The sequence below is a fragment of the Odontesthes bonariensis genome, chromosome 14 (assembly GCF_027942865.1).
Source record: "Odontesthes bonariensis isolate fOdoBon6 chromosome 14, fOdoBon6.hap1, whole genome shotgun sequence".
Classification (NCBI taxonomy): Eukaryota; Metazoa; Chordata; class Actinopteri; order Atheriniformes; family Atherinopsidae; genus Odontesthes; species Odontesthes bonariensis.
The window spans coordinates 33,236,600-33,241,938 of NC_134519.1; the positions used below are offsets into that span (position 1 = coordinate 33,236,600).

General features: G+C 45.0%; 1 long non-coding RNA gene across 1 annotated transcript; it reads right to left on the bottom strand.

Moving 5' to 3' along the window:
• Positions 1–3,428: 3,428 nt before the first annotated feature.
• On the bottom strand, positions 3,429–3,965 carry LOC142398432 (uncharacterized). The gene is made up of 3 exons (XR_012772793.1): positions 3,827–3,965; positions 3,604–3,665; positions 3,429–3,512 (listed from the first exon to the last, which is right to left on the bottom strand). It is a non-coding gene; the product is annotated as an uncharacterized LOC142398432 (long non-coding RNA).
• Between the last annotated feature and the right edge of the window lie 1,374 nt (positions 3,966–5,339).

Consider the following 5,339-nt stretch of genomic DNA (forward strand, 5'->3'; position numbering starts at 1 on the left):
TTCAAGATGAGATGATTGTTCCCACACCATGCCACAAAGCGGTCCACCAGCTCTCTGTACTCAGCTTCTTGTCCATCTCTGATACACCCAACAACTGCAGAGTCATCTGAATATTTCTGTAGATGACAGGAGTCTGACTTGTACTGAAAGTCTGAAGTGTACAGAGTGAAAAGGAATGGTGAGAGTACAGTCCCCTGTGGTGCTCCTGTGCTGCTGATCACCTGGTTAGACACACAATTCTTCAGTCTGACAAACTGTGGTCTGTTTGTCAGGTAGTCATTAATCCAGGTGATTGTTGAGGCCTCCACCTGAGTCTTCTGGAGTTTCAGACGAAGCAGATCAGGCTGAATTGTGTTAAATGCACTGGAGAAATCAAAGAACATGATCCTCACAGTGCTGCCTGCTTTGTCCAGATGACAGTGGGTTTTATTAGATTCGGTTCTTTTAGTAGGAGGCTCAAGAACGGACCGAAGTAATTCAAGTGAAAACGAAGTGTTTATTGGTATGGCAACAAGAGCAGTATTTCAGCGCTGGTCTCAGTATGACAAAACTCTCGTAGGAATCCGTCAGACAGAGCCCCCTCTTTCCGGTTACAATTCGTATATATGTCTATAGTTTCCCACGGTGGATCCCTTGTTGATCAAATGTGATTGGATATGCATTACTAACCCAAATAATGTCTCTGAGTAATCCAAATAATGTGTGTGTGTGAGTCTACTCTTGCTTTCCCAGGCTTTCCTAATTGTTTTGTCTTTCTACTCCTGGATCACTTTAGGTCATATGGAAAAGTACTGAGACTTACTTCATTCATAATGTCTAAGAACAAAGCCAATTTTAACAGTTTGTTGAAGCACGTGTATGATAGCGTCTTCAACTCCAACTCCATGGCGATAAGCAAACTGCAGGGGGTCCTGATATGTGCTGGTTTGCTTACACAGGTGGGTCAACAGGAGTCTCTCCAGGACCTTCATGATGTGGGACGTCAGGGCAACAGGTCTGTAGTCATTGATGACTGAAGGGTGAGTTTTCTTTGGTACCGGAACCAGACAGGATATCTTCCACAACAGTGGTACCTTCTCTTGGGTCAAGCTAAGGTTGAAAAGGTGTTGCAAAATCCCACAGAGCTGCTCTGCACAGGCCTTCAGGACTCGGGGGCTGACACCATCTGGACCTGCAGCCTTGTTCCGGTTCAGTCTCTCCAACTGCCTCTTCACCTGACTTCTAGAAACAGAAAAGTGGGAGGGGGAGACAAAGGGGACAGCAGCATCTCCTGATTTGGTTGAAGACAAACTAGTGGAAGCAGAAGAATCCATGACTGAGGTAGAGGTGGAGATGTTACAGGAAAGCTGTGGGTCAGAGGAGGGTGGGATGTCTCTTTGGCTGGGAACAGGAGGGGAGGATGGTGAGCTTGTTCCTGAACTGAACCTGTTAAAGAATGTGTTCAGCTCATTTGCTCTGTCCAGACTTCCATCCATCCGATCCTCCCTCTGCTTGAGGACTGTGATCTTCTCTGATATTGTTCCTCTGCAGTTTACTCTCAAGCTTCTTTCTATACACCTCCTTGCTCTCTCTGATCTTGACTTTGAGCTGCTTCTGTATACTCCTCAGTAACTCCCTGTCTCGCTCCCTAAAGGCTCTTTTTTTCTTGTTCAGTAGTTCCTTTAGCTCACTGGTGATCCAGGGTTTGTTATTAGGGAAGCCTCTCACTGTTCTGGTGGAGATGGTGTTGTCCACACAGAAGTTTACATAGTCAGTCACACACTCAGTCATGGCATTAATGTACTCTCCATGTGGCTTACAAAGAGAAATCCAATCAGTTGCATCAAAACAACCCTGTAAGGCTTCTTCAGCTTCCTGTGACCACTTTCTAACAGTCTTTTTTGTGACAGGTAGTCTCTGGACAAGGGGTTACGGTCCCGAAGAGAGGCTTTGGGTTCCGTCCAGACATATACTGGACCAAACCCTCATTGATGACTTCTACCGGGACCACCCTGATCAACCTGGACCGTCAGGATGTCGGTCCTAGGGGGGGTACTGTCACACCGTGGTGAGGTTCTGTTTTATTTTTGCCTCGTCATTTCCTGTTTTATTTTGATAAGTAACTGTCCTCTCGTTTCAGGTCCCTTTTCCTTCCTCATGTGTCTCTGGTCTGATTGTCTTCCTGATTCCTAATTGTTTCCACCCGTTCCCTTTCCCCCTGTGTTCATATAGTCTGCGTCTCCCACTGCATGAAAAGTCGGCTTTTCGTCCCTGTAAACTCCCGAAAATCTCCCTAATTTTCGGCAGTTAACGACAATTTACAGGCTGCGAACGTGGCGCTTGTCGGTGCCACAAAATGTCGGGAACGAACCATGCTCACGGCTCTAATTAGCATATGAATGCAGAAACCGCGCGCCTGGCGCTGAATGTCCTTACTCAGGATTGGATGAAACCACTACTTTTCAAACAAGTAAAATCACTCGTGATTGGTTGGTAGAGCTACCAGTAGGCAGGCTCAAATGTAAACCCCAATAATAAATGATATTTATTATTATAATATATATATTTATTATATTATTATTATATATTTATTATTTAATTTATATGCTATTATGCTGTATATCATTGTTCTCTTATGTAGGCTACTACACGACATGATTGAATTTATTGAGGCAAGGAACATTTACCAGAAACACGTTTATGCAAAGAAAGAGCTTTATTTAAAAAAACACACACACACACAAACAGGAGATCTGCCCACACAACATGTATAAGTAGCTGACAAAGAGTCAAAAAAAGAGTACCCAAAATCCTGGGTACAACTGTGTGAACTGCCGCTCTGCAGCCTCGGAGCAGTAGGCGGCGTTCTGTGCGAGGGCTGGCCGTGTTGCAGACGCTTATGGTGGGTCGCTCTGTACTTCGGAGTCCACTCCAATCGCAACTGCAACATAGTACACAGTTCGGAGAGGTCCTGGCTACGGAAGGAGGGAGAACGAACTATCCATCCAGACACCCCGCCAACAGTGCCATCTTCCTCGTCGGACATCAGGTCGACTGTAGCGGACTTCCAGAGTTCCTCCTCGGCCGCTTCTAGCACACTCTGTCTCGCGTCCAACAGCTGTAAAAAAACAAATAAATAAAGGCAATCAGCACTGTCCTATGCACTGCGTATGGACACAACACATCTATCAATGCATCTGAAAAATAGTCAACAAAAAAGTCTTACCCTCTTTTTCTCGACCTACTCCGAGCTGAAATCTTCGCAGCTTCCGCCTGCTCTGAAAGTCCTGGCTGGTTATATGGGAAACTCAGGCGTATTTTCAAAGGACGTCTTACAGGCCGCTGGAAAAAAAATTAAATGAGGGTGGTATTAATGAAAATCAAACGTAAGTCACAGTAACATCAAGCAAGGAAGGAGAACCAGTAAAAAAAAAAAAAAAAAAGAAATTACTTACACACAATTTTGTCATTATCAGCATCGTGTAAATCTGGACAAAAAAGAAGTGACGGCCTCGTTGTGAGGAGAGTTTAGCCTGTGAAAACAAATTGTACAGTTAAGATCGGCATCTATTTACGTGTCCATTTCCTTATACAGAAGAATGAAAGCATATTATTTCAAGTTACCCTTGCTCCGGATCGCAGCGCCTAGTATTGGTCTCCGAGTTGTGAACTCGGCGTACGGCTTCCTGTAAATTACAAGACAAAAAATACACTTTAATAAAGAAACTTACACTGCTTCTGTTGTTCTTTTGCAAGGCTACTAGGCTACTTTTAGCTTGGGCTACCAACAAAGGCGTGGTTTTATAGTACGTTTAGCTTAGCTAGCAGTCATCAAACATATTCTTACCGCAATCTTAGGATTGTGCACCCGTCTTCTTTTCTTGGAGTTAGCCTCTGGACAGCAACCTGGAGTTAACGGCACTGAACTGCTCGTTCATGCCAGTAGCAACCCGACTCTACTGACGAGACAGTCCGCTGATGGCAACCAACAGTTTCTTGTGGTCGGTCTGCGGACTGGCTGGAAGTTGGTCGCATTCAACCAGAGGAGTTGAGGCGGGAGAGCTAAATGCGAGACGCCGTCCAGCCATTGTAGCAAAAATCCTTACTAGCGTGTAGACAAGGCAGCAAAACCACAGGAACTGGGGATGAAGGTCTGAGAACTAGCTAGGTACGATAATGTTTGTGTATATGCTAGTCGTGCAAGTAGCCGTGGCCATGACCTCTCACGTGATGAGGAGTAGAAGGCTTGTCGGGCTCCTCCAATCACATGCGAGGTTATTGTTATACGGAAGGACTCGCGAGACAAGCTCGCCCTGGCTCGCGTCTAAAAGGTGTGCCTGTGAAACTCTTGTTTGTTGAAAGATGGAAGTCCCAAGACGGAAGGAAAGACCTCGGCGCTTCTTCTTTGGAGGCTTTATGGGCGAGTAGCGCTCAGTTTAGGCGCATGTCCGCCCCCTACTGTCCTATAAGAAACAGAGTTTTCCTTCCCTTGGTCTCTGGTATTTGTGGAGGGTAACGTGTATGTCTGATGTATGTGCGTGTGAGGCGTGTGTGCGTGTGTGCGTGTGTGTGCATAGCCAATCTAGATTCTGTCAAATAATCCTGTTTCCTTTAGATAGGTGAAAAACGTACTCTGTCTAATACAAGTGAAAAAATTAACTAGACTGATTGCCTTACCCTGACTCCTAATCTCTTGGAGAATTTGTCTCCTCTGAAGTACATATTTACCACAATGAAGTAATGCATGTTCCACTGATTCTGGCTCCCTGCAATGCTCACAGAGGCCTGATGGGTGCTTCCCTATGCGGTGAAGATTCTTATTTAAACAAGTGTGACCTATTCTGAGTCGAGTGATTACTCTCTCCTCCTTAGTACCTCTGATTGCTGTCCTTCCCTTTAAACCCACAGTTTCTGAAAAATAAACAGATGCCTCCCCTTCATAGCCCTTTCCCAATTGCCCTGCCATTCCTTAATAAAATAATCTTTAATAAGAGACTTACTTTCTGCTCTACTGATAGCGACGTCCATAAATGGACCGTCTGCCACCACTGCTTTCTTAGCCATCTGGTCAGCTTCCTCATTACCCTCAATACCCCTGTGGGCTGGGACCCACATAAATGAGACTTTCGTATTACGATGTTGCCTATAAAGGCTCTCAAAGGTCTCAACAATTAAATCTTGTCTACTAGTAGACCTGAAGGATTTGATAGCTTCTAGCGCGGAGCTTGAATCAGAGCATATAATTACCTCCTTTATGTTGGCACTCTCTAACCAGTGAAGGGCTGCTAAAATTGCCAACAACTCCACTGTAAAGACTGCTAGATTATCTGGTGTCCTCTTTTTAACAGAAACATGCAGAG